An 18,465-nucleotide genomic window follows, 5' to 3' on the forward strand; every position below is an offset into this window, starting at 1 on the left:
TCGTTGAGCATATTCTCCAGAAATACAGAAATGATTTTCAGTAACTACCAACTGAAGTAAAAAAAGAATCTCTGCAATAGATTGTTTTAAAAGGCTCATTATTACACCTTTCTAAAGGTGGCATGTGTTTTAATTGGCAATTAAGGAATACCTAATTCACTGTGGGGCCTGAGAATGACATCTGGAAACAAGGGCAGGTGCAATGCTTGAGAAAACCACTTGTTCTTTTAATCTAGACCCCAGGAATTACACAAGGTATGTGTCAATTACCTTAGGAGAACCTAAGTCCTTTAGTAGTGTTTTAATCTAACCTGTTCACTTGACACGTTTAATTGGTATTACTTTGCAAATTGCTAAAAATATGGAAATACTAGCGATTGCCTCATTAATATTCAGGGACCCCTGTGAGGGAGGTAAAACTCAACAGCTGGCTTCTTCCCACCTAGGCTCACAGGATAATTGTCTAAGTTTGCCTCACAAGTTATTGGTAGTTGTACAGAAGACCCAAATATAAAAGCTAGAATAATGCTTTTTTCACTTCAATTGTATTGCCCACAGCCGACTGTACAGTTCGGTGGAAAGCTGACAAGAAATATTTCTTGATTGAAACATGCCTCTTTGTCTGACCTACCCCATCAATTGGACATTGGCTACCTTAGCCTTTGAACACTAATAGCCACCAAACCATGACATTTTGGCCTGAACCAAAGCAAAAACATCTTTGAATCTTGTCTCCAAATCTGTAAATTGGGATGATGATAATATGCACCTCGCATGGTTATAGTGAGGATTAGATAAGCAAAGATGATCAGGAGAATGTTAAATTTTAATTTCATTTTTCTCCCATAATACTGGCAAAAATTTAAAAGACTAGGTCAAGGCTTTTGAGACTATGGAAATAGGCACTCTCAAACACCATTGCTGGGACTATAAATTGGTAAAAAGTTTTCGGAAGCATTTTGGCAGTATTTTTCCAATCTGCACCTCTTTCAATCCAACATTTCATTTCTTGGAATCTATACTACAGAAATCCTCACGTGATTAGGTAAGGACAGACGTACAGCAGGTTTATTCATTTTTTTAAGTAAAAAAATTTGAGACCATTTAAATATCCATCACTAAAAAATGTTTAAATCTATTAGAGTAAAATCAAGCTATTACATTCCATACAGCCTTAAAAATACATACACACACATGCATACACACATATATATGTATACATACGGATGTACTGACTTGGAAGATTGTTCAGGATGTATCATTGAAAGAAAAAGGCTAGTTACAAAATAACACATAGAGGATGATACCATTTCTGGAGCGGGGGAGGGAGAGAGAAAGAAAGAGAGAGAGAGGCAGGGAGGGAGAAAGGGAGAAAATGAGAAAGGGAGGAAGGATCTTGAGTACATAATCTGAAAAACATCCTATAATATTATCAATAATTAACTTTATGGAGTGCTATTGGAAGACAGGTTTTAACATTTATTATATATAATTCTGTAAAGTTTTTTTTTTTATAAATGAATGCATACTACATTGGTAATAAAGGCAGAAAAAAGAGCAGGAAAGGAAGAAGAAGATAAATGGGAAAATACACTGGTCCCTCAATATCATTTCTAGTTTACTTTTTCCCTCCTACCAACCCTTTTATTTTGCTTTCTCCTTCCTTCTCTACTTCCCCCTCTCTCTTTCTTTTCCATAGTTTATTTTGCCATTTCTCAACAGTAATTCAGAGCCAGATTTACATTTTGACTCTCTTTAAAACCTTTCAAGTCCCTTTTGCCTACTGAGAAAGATCAAGGTCCTTAGCAAGGCATTCAAGGCCACCCATACTCCAGTGACGTGATCAAGCTATACATGATAGGCATAGGAAAGATTTTAGAGAAGTAATGAATGAATAAAGAAGAATTACACACTTTTTTTGTAGCCATCCTGTTAACTACACTATGTTATGCATGCTCTTTTTATATTCCTAGTATTTTACCATTGGTGTAATTTGGCAAAACCCCATGCCATCTATGATGGAGACCCACTGAATTTTACATATAAGACAATTCCTCATACCATACGCTCTATGTGGAATTGGCATTCATATCACTCTCCCTTGCTTGTTCCATTATCGTAGCCCATATAATAAATTACTATAAAAATTATACAGCGCCCTCATTCAAATCTAGGTATTCCATATTTGTTATCTGAGTGAACAAAACTAATGTTCACTTCTGTCTGATTCACGTACTCACTGTGATGCACTGACAATTTGCAATGGTAACGCACAAGTATCAGGAATCTGTTGTGTGCCATGCCTTACTCCAGTCTGAGGATACAGTAGTCAGTGAGATGTCTGCTGTTTCATAGGATTGCCATCCAACATTTTTTTTCTCTTCCTTTAGCAATCATATCCTGACTTTCCTTTGGGAAACAAACCTACTCTTAGACTCCATGTTAGGATAAATCGTCTTCCATACCTCAGTCTAGAAGAGGCACTGAAGTGGTCTTGGCCAATTGAGGTGTCACATTCCCCATGCCATGGTGATATTTAAAGATGGGCATGGGATCCAAACCAAGAAAATCACTACTAAACCAAGGATTTCTAAAGGAGAAATGGGAAGATTCTTTTTGCTTTTCCATTAAATTTGAATTCTAGGGTAGTTAAATCAGGAGCTGCTAGTGAGCCCCTGGGTGAAATTCAAGGGAAACACCAACACGCCAACATGAAGTGGAGTACAGTGGTGAGATGGAGAGAGCTGCACATTGGTAACTATGTAAGCTCCTGGATCAAGTCATACCTGAAGGCAATAATGTCTCAGCGGTTTTCAACTAGTGATCTACTAAATTTTCTTATTTGCTTAAGCAGGTTTGAGATTTCTGTGACCGTGTGATTTAAATCCCAAAGATTTTAATGTAATGCATTATGTTGTTAAAAACTGTAGATTGTGTCATTACTTCAAGCATCTGGAATGGGATTAAAATTACCTGTAATTTTTTCAAATGCATCTATTCACAAAAACCTTAGAAACGTCACAAATAATTAAGAAAACATTGAAAAAAATTTAACTGTTAATTGAAAAGCATTTTTAAAATAAATGTAAATGTTTATTGTTTCCTGCATGCTAAAATGTGTCAAATATCTTTCCAGCAGAGATGGGCTCAGAGGTCCAAAGAAACAGCTATTGGTCCTTATTGTGACCAAAATCTTTGGTTAAAAACTAGTAATGATTATACATCACCTTCATATCTTTATTCTAATGTCGTTAATAAGGCGGCTCCACAAACAGGACTAAGTATGGATGTGATCAGTTTGCAGAGTTGGGAGTGTTGTTTTCTTCTGACCACAGGCAGAATTCATCACTCACTCATCTTGAATGTTTGTTTCTATTTTGCACATGTTCAGTACCTTCATCAAAGTAATCACCATCATTATAATCAATATGAGATCATATTCATTCAAGGTGTTGCATATTATCATTGCTTTTTTAGTACTTATGCCTTGTACTTTAAAAGTGATAATATAGATACATCTTCAAGATAATATCAGTAAGCCACACTAATGTAGATGGCTAATACCTGCGCAAGAATGTAGTCAAAAGGCACATCATATTACTAGGGAAATATTTAACTGTTCAATATTTTGTGATCATGATTTATGAGGTGATTTGCAGAATTTAAGAGAGCAGACAATTGAATTTAAGAGGAAGAACAATGACAATATCATTGTCCTCTAAGGAGAGATGATGTGGAAAGTTATTTGGAGAAGGGAATGGAAGTTAAAAAGTACATAATCTCAATAATCCAGGCAGGCATTAAATGACTGGGGGCAAACCCAAGGTACCCATCTTTTGGTGGTACCTAAAGCCACTACTTGTTTAAGTGATTTGACAAAATCGAAAAACTTGATACAAATTATGTGCTCATTTAGGAGTCTACAGTGAGTAGTTCAATGCCATGGTAGTACCTGATATTTCATAAAACCTTGCTGTTTTAAAAATCTCTTTTTTATTTTTCTAATTCCATAATTGTAAGAACTAAACTAGCAACATTATATTAACATATTTACATCATGTTATATGGACATATATAATTTTTGTAGATTACAGAATTGGAGAATATTGATTAGACAGGAGGAAGGCCTGATATTTGAAACTTGACTCATAAAGTTAGTTTTGAAATAGACTTTCCTGATTATTCTTTATTAAAGAGTTGAAGTTCCTTTATGATAAGCACCTTACATATTTTTATAGCAAGTATACATATGTAGATTTCTAAAAATAAATCTAAAAAGGGAAGTGAGGTCAAAGACAATTTACGGTATAAGCAGCAAATATTTATGTACATATTTTATTTGTCAGACACTTTACTAGCCATTTTGGTATTTAGTTCTCACAATGATATAGGTATTAATATCCCTATTTTACAGATGAGACACTGAGGCTGAAGAAGATCTACTTGCCAAAGATGCATAGATAGTAATAGATGACAAAACCAGGAACAAAACACAAGTCTGTCTGAGGCAAAGCTCACTTTCTAATCTTCTTTCTAATCCTTCTAATCTGATCTCTCTGTTTTCCAATCTTCTGCCATGTTATACTGTGCACTTACAGATTTCTTTTGCCAATATTGTCCATTTCCTATTCTGCTAGCTTCTCCACCTTCTTAATTCTAATTCATACTCTTCAAGGAACTCTTGAAAGAGTTGGGCCCTATTTTTTTCATAATAACCCATTGCTTTACGTGGAGTCCTGAATGTGAGTGTGTGATAGTAAAGTCAAAAGGAAATCAGTGCCAGGGTGACCCATGGAATTTCTACCACCAATGATGCCAGATGAAAGGACATGTGAGGAAACATACCTGGGAAATCTAGGTTCTTTGGAGAAATCTGGAGTCCTTTGAAACATTGCCAATTGCAAATGACTTATCTCGCCTCTTGACAGCTGTGATACAGAAAGTACAAATATTTCAGAAATAATCACAATAACAATACCTAACTAACCTAGCTAAATCTTGTTATGTGTCAGTCATTAGACTAAGTGCTTTAGCTGTATGATCTCATCTAATCCTCATAAAAATTATACATATTATGTGCTATTTTAAGCCACTTTTAAAGATGAAGAAACTGAGCTAAGGGAGATTAACTTTCTCAAGCTGACTCAGTAAATGTTAGAGCAACAAATATTATCCCACGTAGAGTAGATATACAAAGGCAAGAATTGTTCTTCTATTTTGTCTCGTTGCAGAGTCCACCTTTTTGTATTAATCATTACCATTGTGATAAGGACATTTAAGAGGACCTAGGAGTTCCATTTATTTCCTGACTCAAACACAACTTACCCCAAATATTTTGCAACTGTGTAGTTCTTAATTTTCAGTGTCTGAAAGACATGACTAAAATAATTTTATTTTCAGTTTCTAAAAATACTGTATATTTGAAAGATGCTGAGTTCTTGAAGGTTAGTTTCCATTTATCATTGGAAAACAATTGTGTCACTCTAGAAATTATTTTTAAAATATAGGCATTAAGATTATGTCTCAGTTTGATTTGTGAAAGATTGGCATTTTAAAATGTAATAGGCATTTTTTAAAGATGACTTGATTTTAAAATGCCTCATTGAAAAAGGAAAACATTTGAACTAGAAAGGGAAATTTGGCACGTATGAGTTGTTAGCTGGTAAAAATAGGTGTCTAATTCTGGAAGAATCCATTATTAAGTGCTTCATAGTGAGAAGATAGAAATATGACCTCCCATCACCCTTTGTGTCTGATATTTTATAGTTGCTCATAATGCTAATTTTAATGTAGAAAGTTAGTATTCAACAATAGGCAATATAAGTTACTTTTTCCTTCTTTTTTTTTCTCTCAGGACTTAATTCTGCAAACTGCAATTCACATACACACACACACATACACACACACACTCTCACACACAGGTACATAATAGAGACACTGGAAGCAATGCAATTCACATTTGCAGGTCTAGAGGGACCTTTCTGTCTGAAACAACTAAGGGCAATGCAGCTGAAGCAAATGGTCCTGCATTCATATGTATTCTTTTTGAGATAAAGGCAATTAAAAGTTTTAGAACTTTACATATGCTGTGTAAAAATTTTAAACCCCCTCCTTGCAAAGGAGAACACTGGAAGAGTCCCAAGATTTTCTTTCAAGAAACATCATATTAATATTCTCAAGTATTTGAGATTTAACATTTCATATTCTTTCGTCTGTACCTTTTATTGTTCCCATTTACAGTGCACCTGAAACACATTGTGTAACTGGCAGAGAGCCCAGATTTTCCATTTAGGAACAGTTTGATGATTTCACTTTTTTTTCTTTCTTTTTTTTTTTTTTTTTTTTTTAACAGCAGGTGCTCTACATTGTAAACAATGCCAGCCACCATAATATTATTAGCTTTTGAATTTTTATTACATTCTTGCCTTCCTAAATATTTTAAACTTCAGTGCAAGGAGTTTTTGGCACAAGCTCAGCAAGCTTCTTAGTTCATAAGGAAGACAGATTCCAGCGAATAGAGTGCTTCATTGTCATTTGTAATTAGAAAGTGTAAGATTTACCTAATCATAAAATCACCCAATATTTTCAGGTTTGTTTCTAATTTTCTAAGCAATACATTCACATCTGTCCCATGCAGAATGCTAATTCCCTTTTGGTTGCATGAGTTTCACAAATGTTTAACCCTTCCCTAGCCCATTATCTAAATATAACTCTCTTTTAGCTTATCTTTACTGTGAAGGCTGTAGTAAAGCAAATATTTTGTTTCTTTAACACTTCTAAAATGGCCAAAGCTCATCATAATCAATGTATTCAATTGAGTTGTTTTAGCAATCAATGTATATCACTGCATGATCGATTTGGCTTCAGCAGTCAGCACGGAATAAGGAGATGGCTAAGGTGATACAATCAGCAATGCTAGCTGCCAAATGTAATGTATTACATTCCTAGCAATGGTGACCAAACACCCAGCAGGGAAAAAGTATTGTTTACTTAACAAGTGCTCAGTAGGTATTTGCTGAGAAAATAAATGAGTAGAAAATAATTTCTGTTGTCCTCAGAAGTTCAAATCATGTTACCTATAATACATATATTCATGCAAATTTTGTCTAAAAAGTGAGTTCAAAATCAGCTTAAAGTACTGCTGGAAATACTGAATTAAGCAGTTGAAAATGAATAACCCAGCTACCTGATACATTGCAAGAACTGCTCTGTGGAGACTGATAAAAAATAAATAAATAAATAACAAAAAAAAACCAAGAAAGTATTTAGAGCCCCAAATCTGTATATTCATGTTATTTTCTGAGACTAATTTTAAGATCACACTTAAGATAAATAATACTTAGTATTTTTCTTCACAGGTTGTGAGGAATTTTCCATTAGCTAACCAAAATGGGGGGTGGGGGAAATCAACCTATTTTATTTCTACAGCTATGATCTTTCCCACTAAACTGCGTTTAGAGCTACATTTTTTCGAGATCACTTCAATAAGTGAAAGCCCAACAGAGAACAGATGCAATATAAGAGCAATAAAGGAAGAAAAAAATTAAAAATCTTTTGTTCTCCCTGCAGTACATCCGTAAATCTATTAGCATTATTTTCCTTTCTTCTCTCTCTTTCTCCTTTTTTTTTTTTTTTTTGTTTTTGCATCCCAAGCCAGATCTCAAGTTCTCTGAAGCAACCCTTAATCAAGCTCCCCAAAGGCCTACGACTGCATGCAGCAATTTCTCCCCTGCTCTCAGCACAGATGTTTTGAGCACATTCCATTACACCTACATGCCATTACAGCTAATGGCTTATTCTGATGAAGAAAGCTGCTTTCTGCTCAGTGCAGCAAAGGGGAAAATTTCCTCCTGTACAGTTCGATCCCTGCAACAATGAAATGTGGGGGCAGGTGGTACAACAGAACTCTCTAATGTTAATTACATACTGTATTACCCCCAAATTTGGCTGGTCATTAATTATGCTAATTTACCTTCCTGAAAATTAGCACCGTCAATGTGAACATTTGAGCAGATATAGCAAAATGTAGTCTATCATAGATGCTTGCAAACCTGAACCTTTTGAGCCATCCAAAGAAAAGATGACTGTTATTGGATATATAAAACTTAAGAAGAAATAGTTTATGGCTATACTTGGTCCTTGTAATGGTAAATGTCCAGATTTTCCAGGAAGATAATATAAAAAGAAAGCAACTTTATCAAATCCCGACGAAAAACGCGTTTTATTAATTTTTTAAAAATTTCAAAGTTGTGAAATACAGAGAAAAAGCACAAAATTTAAAACATCAAGGAAAATAAGGCTGGTGTACTTTGAACTGAGTAAAAATCCTAGGTATTATTTTGAAAGAAAAAGAGTGGAGGAAAAGTAAAGAATAAAACTTCGCTGGCAGTGTCTAGAGTTTTAATGCTATGGAGTATAGTGATTTTCGTCTATGCATTTTTCATAGAGCCTTGATAAAGAGAGATGCACATTGTCTTCAACAGCTCCTACAGTTATAGATTGTATTTTTTAATTTATTATTCCATAAAAAATTAACATGTCTCCCCTTCCAACTAGAGCTCAGATTTTACTATATTGATTATAGGCTTAATAAAGTGTGTGAATCAGGTTAGGCTTGTTTTTCATATAAATTAAGTAAGTACAATTTCATTTTGGCCTGTTGAAATTGATTGGATTTCAGAAGTAAATAGAATATCTTCTCTATGGAGTGAACAGTCTCTGTTTCCTCTTCAAGGCTGCTGTTTCCTTCTATCCATCTCCAAGAAGCCATCATCATATTAACATAGATGACAATCTGGCAAGGAGGTGCTGATCAAAGATAAATTTCACACTCGCACTTCGCATTTTCTAATTACACCATCTGTGTCAGACTCTTCCGTGGCAGTTCTGCCCAATCTGTCAAATGCTGCGTGCCTATGGGAATGCAGAGGAGCTGAGAAGATCGCCTTATCTCCCCTCCATCCTCCCAGCCGATTCATCACCCCCAATCGGAGCTGGGCAGAGATATTAGTCTAATTGGGGACTGGAATGAAGGTTCCAGGTTGCATGGGAGATGAGGTGTTTGGGGGATGCAAGACATGAGATTGCAATTTGAATCATATTACAGGGCCTGCCCTAGCTTGTCTCAGAGCAGGCTGAGAACAAGCCATGCATGCGATATCAGGATGGGAGGGGTGAAGACAAGGGAACAGTTTTTAAAAGAATCATGAATGAGAAAGTGTCTTCTTTCATTTCTCTCTGTTTCTTCCAGACACATTAAGGATAAATGATTGTGAACAGGCACTGATGGGAAGTGCTCATCTTTTATTATAATATTATAAAATATAAGTATAAGAAGTTAAACAGAATGACCCAACTGATAAGGCCAGATCTAATCTAATCAAGGCCAAGCAAATAAATCCAACAGTTCTACCTAAGTAACACAAATTAGTTCTTGTGGAATGTACATGATACTCACAATTGGACACAATAGACTAAAAACAAGAGACACTGAAGGCTGCTAGCTACTTTAATAAATAATTTTCAAATAAATATTAAACTTTCAGATCCAGTCTGATCTCTTATTTTTTAATTTAAAGTGACAAAGTCCATGAAATACTAAAGAAAAATGAAATGATTACCCTTTCAAACTAGAGCCATGGCATATCTATTTCTAGTTATTGATTTCTTTCTGCCACATGTCACCACCTTTAAGCCATGTTGCCACTGATGCCAAGGTAAGCAAATAAATGTAATAACTCATTTTTAAGTCCCCAAGGGTGTACACTTGTTTGTGTTTCATAGCATGGTATTGCTATAAAACCAAAGATAATCTGTTCTTTATTTTTTTAAATATAAACAATTTTTATGATAATACTATTTCTGTTGCCCTCGAAAAATTTAGAATCACTTTTCACCCTAGTCACTCTCAAATGAAAAAGTCCAGGTTGAAATGGAAACAGAAAAATAATGGGAGTTGGAAAACTTGACTCCAGACCCTGCTCTGTTAATTACTTTTTTGATTCTCCATTTTCTATAAACTTCACTCTTCCCACTTCATGTATTTGTGGCATATGCTTGTGAAAGTATGTTAAAGATTATAAAAATCCCTGAAAATTAGGAGGTCATATTATTTATACATTTGTGTATTTATATGCTGTCTCAAATTACAAGGTGTTTTCATTAGCTATTTAGATATAGTTGACTGGAGAGATTTCATCCCCAATATACTATCCCAATGTCCACACACAGAAGTAGGACCTCTCATGTGCTTATTTTGCCCCATAAGAAATCAACTCTTAAAGGAAAAGGACTATGTCTTATTATTCTTTGGCTTGCACATTATACATGAGCACATGTTTATTATTGAAGCTTATTAAATAGTATTTGTAAAGACTATTGGTAAATTTAATATTCATTAAAGGAGAAAAATATTATTTGAGCCATTGAATAAACCCAGGCTGATTGCACTAATATGATTCCATTTGCAGGAAATGAAACCTCCTCAACCATTTGCCTCTTTAGTATTTCCCTGCTTCTGAAAGTCAGGATTTTGTGGTCTAATATTTATGCCAAGTTTTCAGTTTTGCTTGAATGCTAAAATTTTTCTTTTTAAAGTAAGGGGCAAGGTGACTTTAATATGGACTATTCCAGAAGGACTTCATTATGAGGACAAACATAGATAAAGTTAAGCCACTGCTTTAAGAGATTATCTTCTCCAGCCATAGTAATAAACTCATGGGAATAGTGACCTTATGGTTGTTTATAGTTTTCTGATTAAGATGCAACATCATTAGTCATTAGTTGCTGTTATATATCTATCTATACCTATTTAGATAGTCTATATTAAAGATATCTATCATAATATAACTGGAGATTTCAGAGAAAATGTAGAAGAGAGAAATACAAATGACCAAGTAAAAACTCAGAGACAGGACATATTAAGTATACACTAAATAAATTTATCCTTTTGATTAAAGAGTAGAAAGATGAAGAGAAAGTTTAAAACAATATTCGATTTCACAAGGAGTCATTGTCCATGTTAAAACAAAAAGTGTCCTCCATTTTAAACCTTCTGAATGCCCTACACTGGGCATCTTTGACGGATCCACTTAGTAAATGCTGTCATTGAATCACTTAATTACACCACTTGCTTAATTCAATTGTGAGGAGGCACTGGATATTAGCTGAGGCAGAGGAATTTTTGTTCTCAATTGTTGCCATGCAATAGTGTCCAATGTCTAAAACCTGTCTTGAGTCTTCTCTTTTCTCATGAATTCCTAGATAACTAGAAAAAAAAAGTTTATAAGTACTGTGCATTTTCAGAGAGAATAAATGACTATTTCCAGCAGTATTTGCAGAACTGCATTTCTGGAATATTAACATCTCTCTATTCTGGTTAAAGAATATTGGTTATAAAATAGGTAAATATATGAGACCTGTTATAAAGGGTAATTTTTGAATTTAAAATAACTGTTGTACATGATGCTTTTATTTACTAAACTTATAAGAATAATTTTTCTTTCTCACATATATATTGGCTAGATCTTTAGCAGCTTGAAGATATTTACAATATAGTTTTAGATTGGGAAATACTCGTGTGTTAAAAAAAAGATCTTTGGAGAGCTCACTGTAGTATTTCATCACAAACAGCTTCTAAATATGCAATGATTTACATCTTTTCTAAATCCACAGGTAATGTTAAGAAAATAGTTGATAGTTTGAAGAATAAAAAGGATGCAGAGACTTGGGACAGTCAACAGCTTCTTAACCATTCAGTCACTTCCACAACTTAGTTTCTGCCCCAGCACCCACTTCCATGTCATGTTTCCATTAAGCACTAAGAACTAAAAATAAAGTAATTATGTCACAACTATGTAATCCAATCCAAGGAATCATGCATTCTTATTTCAGTAATGCTTCCATGTATAAATATTTCAAGAATAAAGATTACTTTTGGGCTCTCTGGCTCACCAAAACTCAACAACTCAAAGTATAATATTTACAAAAAAGAAAAGTAACATTTTGGACCAGTATTCACAGAGCTGTCTTCTAGATAAGGCATTAAGGATGGGAAAACTCCAGCTTCACCTCCAGCATCCTGGAAACTAAACGGAGAAAAGACCTACTGCCAATTCTGTTGCGTCTTGATCTCTGTCCAATCCCACCTCAGCAAGCTATGTTTCACACCCCCATTTCCAGCACTCTTGGAGGAGCACCCGGAGATTTGGAAGTAGGCTCAAAGCTTATCTCGACTCTCCAGACATCAGCAGTGTGAAAAACGGGACTTTTTAAAATAACATTTCCTACTCTTCCTGCTTCTGGTCAAGCCAAAAATTCCACAGAGACCGTTGTTCTCATGGAATGCTGGCACTTCCTCTGCAAGGCACAGCCAGAATCTGGACGTGCAGAGGGATGTGGAGATTAAAACTGATTGAAAAGTTTCAAATTAGGAGCACAAAAAATGTTAGGGAAGCACATTTAACAGAACTAGAGTTCTCAGGAACAGTCCATGTATGAGCAGTTTCCCTAATGACAAAGTTGAAGTCTAGCCAGCACCCCCACGGTTCACTGACAACATGGGTTTTACCTCCAGAATGTATATGATATCCACAGAGATACACAATTAGTGACTTCTCATTCAGCCCAATCTATGAGAACAAAAGTTTAAAAATACTCTTTGCAATAAAAGATTTTGCTTACCATGAATGAAAACAATTAGTTAGTAAACCAAAAGAATACTTGATGTAAATAAAATGAATATATAACTTTATTTTTAAAGAGATAATAGGATAGAAAATAAAACAAAAACTTTTCTGTGGAGGCAGACTTTTTCAAAGAGCTTCTCACCAGTAAGTGGATTTAAGCATATAAGTATAGTTTTAAGCATTGATAAAATATAGCAAATTAAATGTATAGTTAACATATTAATAGTTACCTAAAGGATGCAAGTGCAGATCAATAAAATGTTTTCTTTTCATTTTCGGAGATATTGAACAAATTTCTCACAATCACAGATATTTCTTTGAAAATTCTATGATTTTGTTTTTTATTTTATTGTATCTATTTTATTGTTTTAAAAGTCATTGGTCTATGAAACTATTGGTTAGGAATATCATATGGAACATTTTTAAATAGCCCCTTTCTGTGAAGATTATTTATGGGTTTGAGTCAGGTTACTTTTCCATCACTGAGGTGAATATGTCACTTGGGTAAGTAACTGAAGGGCATGGTGTTTTAGCAAACCAAAATGTAAGCAAATATCCTCATTGCCAAGAGGAAGACAGTGTGGCTCTGTCTGCCCACAGGTTGCAGAAGACTGAAGCATTCAATCTTCAAGGCATTCAACCTAAATAAAAAACACATCTTCCTATTATTTTTTTAAGTTTGAAGTCTTGGATTTGAGGGGAGAAGAAATTTTGTGGGAACCAAGGACAATAATTGGGGAAAGAATTTCAAATCTTTAATTCACATTGAATGTGTGTACTTAATATCAGTATGTCCTTTACACAGACAATAAAGCTTTTAAATTAAAACAAAATGCAGATGTAGTGTTTGAATTAAGCTTTTGTCTGAATACTAGCTGTAAAAATCATTTACAGTTCTTCTGTAAACAACTGTCTATATTTTTAAAGCTTTTTATAAATAGAGATTTTTTTTCCTGCAATATTCAAAGTCTAGAACATCCAAACTGGACCCTCTTCATGCCCATATAGGAGTTGCACATGAATATGTAGATAGGAGACCACAGAACCTAGCAGCTGAGGTTCACCCTTCCAGGATGGGTCCACAACCAGCATGTCCAAGACTAAGCAAGCAGGACACAGCGTTCGATAACAAACATATGTACCACATTCAGGAATCAGACCCACAAATGAGTCCTCCAAGGATCTAGAGCTCAAGAAGCCAATTTTGAATTGTGCTTATTCGTAGTGAAAAGTACACCACATACTCACAGAGTAAAGCAACAAGAAGGAGGGTAAAAGGCATGGTTTCAGATTAAGTCACACTGGGTGTGAACCATGAATATACCTCTTACTATCTGTGTAACCTCAGGGAAGTTACTTAGACTGTCTCTGAGTTTCAGTTTCCCATTAACAAAGTGAATGTAATAATATTTATCTCACTTTAAGTAAATAGGCTTAAATGAAACTTAATGTCAGAGAATATACACACACACACAAATGTGCACACTTATATTTATGTAAAAGCAGGTATACTACTTAATACCTATACATGCTAAGTGATCAATAAGTGCTGGTTTAGACAACCCCCCATAATTTTTTTTCTTTCTGTTGGAATATGTGTCAGAGTATCCTACTAGGGCCAAAATTAAAGTGGAAGAGAAAGGGTCATGCTTTTTGTAGATTTCTCACTAAACAGTCCTCATAGTAGATGTGAAATATATTCACTATGACTCAGAATTGTGGGAAAAGTAATCTTCTCACTCTTAAGCCTGCCTCTTCCTGTTCTTAGGCCCTTATTCTTGTTAATTGTGGTGGAGACGGGCGGAAAGCAGGAGGAATGTTTGGTGTTAGATGTGAGATGATGGCAAAGTAAGCAGTTAAAATCACACCCACTTCTGGTATATTTTTAGTCAAATTAAATTTTATCCTCCATTAGAGTTGTTTATCTCTCAAACTGTACCCCCTTCTCCATTTCCAGAATGACATCTGGTTAGGATCAGAGCTATTTTAGCCACAACTTGGGCCTCCTGTCCCACCCCTGCCCTTCGTATCACTGTGGGTGTCTCTCCTTTCCCGAAGCACCCTGAATGCCCACCCTGAATGCCCCTAACTCAATGGTGGAAACACCACAAACATTGTGATTCATAGAAAATGAATAAAACTTCAGTTTACTATTATACATTTCCATTTTAGCATTTATGTTATGATATTCACCAGTGGCTACAGACAAACCTAGGAGAATGGGTGGGTATCTCTATATACGAGAATAACACAAACATTGATGTTTGAGTATCTGAAGAGTTTAACCTTTAAAGGGATATTAGAGAACATTCTTCCCATTTCCCCCCAGCTTCTCTGTAGACAGATGTATCCCCTCTGAGAAATACTGAGAGCTATAAACTTTCTCGGAAAACTGCTGTTATTGGCAGTAGGTTTGAAAATATGCAGCATGTACCAAGGTAGAAGACTTCATTTCTTAGACAACTTCTCTATCATGGTATCAACCCTAAGCCCTTGAACTGTCAAGAGGTATGAGAAGGGTCAGGTGTGACTGCCATCTCCAAGGACCTCTTTCTTTAACTGCCAAGTAAACTAGGATCTAACCAATCAGGAGAACCACAAAGCTGTCTGCTACCTAGGCAGAGAGTCACATGCCATCTGGCTCAGAATTCAATATTCAGGATTCTTTGCCTCAACCCATTTTCTTTAAGACAACCTGACATACCCCCATACCAACAGGAAGCTGAAGGGCCAGGCCAGTTGTGTTCATGACAATCATATAAGACTTTTGTTGCTTTTCTAGATAGATTCCCATTTCTTTCCTGTTACCATGTAAACCAGAAAATTCGCATCCGTCGCTCACATCTTAGACTTTGCTTTTGGTTACCCTGCCTTTAAATCTTTGGCTTCATTTGTAAACCTTAGTTAAAATTCACCGTTTTCACTTCAGGCTAAAGTACCTTGGCCAGGATAGCCTGCTTTGACTAGGTCCTGGCTTCTCAACTCCTGGCTCATTCTGCTGCCTGGTAGCCCAGGGAATGTCGCAAGTAAAGGAATTCAAGCAACAAATGGTATCAATTAAGTTTTGATCTTTTCTGAAATATATGTAGTGTAGGAGAACCAGTAATATTCCCCCCAAACCTGATGATGTTTAGCTATTGCACATTGTGTTCTTTTTATTGTTCTAAACCGTATTTTAGTTTGTGTCTTCAGGAAGCAATTGGTATGATTAGGCATGAAAAGCAAAGTTGGATTAAAACAAAGGCCAGAGGCGGGGGAAAAAGATAGATCATACAAGTAGCACAGGTATTCAGGAGGAAAGAAAGAGCAAGAAATTGAACCTTGTCCTCTTGTAAGCACAGCTGGGTGGAACAACATTTATGCAATACCGTCTATGTGGCAGACACTGAGCCAGGTGCTGCTTCATGACGCCCTGTTTAATCCTCGCAGCGACAATAGGCAATTTGTTTTAGTCTCTGTACTTATCCTCAAAGGAAAATAAAGTTCAGAGATAATGAATAATTTGCTCAAGATCACACAGCACTAAGGACAAGGGTAGAGTTTCAAATCTACTTCTGTTGGACAAAGCTACTCCTGTCCCTGATTTCCTTCTCACAACGTTGTACTCTGGGAGGAAGATAACCAAAGAGAGAACCCTGTCATCCTTGTAAAAGTCTGTGTTGTCCACACACTTTCTCCATCTTTTCAGATGTGTGATTAAACCCACTTGCCCTTATTTTCCTCGGGCCATGTCTCCTTTTATGTAGGGGCAACAAAGCTCAGCACTGTAGTATTTATTATGTGTCCACATCTGCATAACACCTTGCTACCAAAAGGAAAAATAAAAGGCAAGCGAAAATGACAAAGGCACTGCCCTCTGGAACTTTATAATCAATAACAGATGGGTGAGAGGTGTGGAAAAGGGACTTAGCCTCCCAAATAAGTGCTCAGCAAACCGAGAAATGAATGAATGGAGACCAAGAATCAAGCTAATCCCACCACAGGATCAACTGACTACACACGGTGTCCCTCAGGAACTGACTTACCAAGCTTTTGTCACTGTGAGGGAGCTGGGGGAGAGGGTGGGTGTGATCATCCTAACCTGAACAATGAAAATCTTCCCAGACCGTCTCCAAGCACTCATCCCATATCACAAATTATCTTAAATCAGTTTGAAGCAAGGCTTTTCATCAGCTGTCATATTAGTGAGTCCTTCACCTCCTTTGAGTATTTTGTTTAGCTCTCATGTCACTCTTTGCTGTGCCACCCATTGTGTGTGTGTGTGTGTGTGTGTGTTGTGGGGTGCAGGAGGATGGATCCAGGCTTTCAGTCATGCAGACAAGACCATCTTGATGCACACAGCAATGATAACGTGACTCAGACATCTATTTCAAAATGACTGTCATTTTTATGACATTTCAAAGTAAAATGAAATTAGGAGTAGAGGAACAGAAAGATGCTTTACCCAGTCCTTGAGAAAAATGCAGTTCTTCATGTTTCAAAAGCTGGGCTGTCAGTAAACTGGGATAAATTGCTGACTTGGCTTCTTTCTGTTCAACTTATTAAATAATAACATTCTGTATAAGGAAAGAAAGTTGTGTAATATATACGGCTATGCACAAAATGGATGAATTATATTTAGAATGTGTCTGAAGGCCAAGAAAGGAAAGGGTGAGAGGGGGAGTTTGCTGGAGAGCCTTCTATTGTAAATGCATTAAAATCTGAATTAACGGTGAAATGATCCTAGCAACGACATCACACAATGACTGTAAAATCTAAAAATGAGAATGGTTATTTTCAGAAAATTTTAATTTTTTTTCACATAGTGCAGCAGGTTATTAGTATTGCATACACATATGTGGTATTCTTATACAGTTGCTTTCCCTAATGGAAATTTCAGTTCCATGCAGACCTACGAATTTAAAGTATTATTTTCTGTCTTCTCAGTAGACTTTTCCTTTTCAGAGATGCATTATTCATTTATAGTTTATTACTCATAGAGAAAAGTATTAATAAAGAAACTGTACCTGTCCAGTTCTGATGTCAAACTCTGTTGAGAAAATCAACTCAGAGCCCAGCTGGTCTAAAAATCTATCACATTTTTACCTTTTTTGGTAGATGTCATCCTGGGCATTGTAAATAGTGTATGTGTACTATATAATTATATTGTCCATGGATTTATGAAACTCCATTGCAGATTTCATTACTTTTTCTTGGTCCACTTATTAGAACTACATTTTACGTGTCTAATAATGCAATTCAAGTTGTAGCAAATATGAAACACTGACATGCAGGCATAGGCAAATGATGCCTGAGCAATTTAACCCGATTCACTGAAAGACAGGAGAATTACCTTTTTATTGTAATGAGCTGTGGAGGGTGGTTCAGGCTGCTTTTTCACATTTGTGATTCTACTATCCACCTTTCTCTAGAAATCCAAAGACCCTGTCAGCTCATACGGAAAACTTGGATGCGTTTCATACTATCATGCTCTCATCCAAGGGAAGGCGGTGATTAAAGGAAGGAGGGGCTGCTTGTTGGTTTACAGGAAATTTGAACACCCATGGGATGCTTTTCAGAATCCAAACAGAGTTCAAAACATAAACATTCCACGTAATTTGTTGTTTCCATACATCACTTGCCTCTTCAAAAAAAAAAAGACTGAAAAAAAATTTTTAATGTGTGACTACAGTGACAGAGAGTGGGTGCCAACAGCTCTCTGGATGGCTTTTTATCTCATTCCCTTAGTGAAAACAGTTAACTAGGCACTGGTGAGAGATTCTGTAGCTGCACAACACAA

This window comes from Pongo abelii, chromosome 7, assembly GCF_028885655.2.
Source record: "Pongo abelii isolate AG06213 chromosome 7, NHGRI_mPonAbe1-v2.0_pri, whole genome shotgun sequence".
Lineage (NCBI taxonomy): Eukaryota > Metazoa > Chordata > Mammalia > Primates > Hominidae > Pongo > Pongo abelii.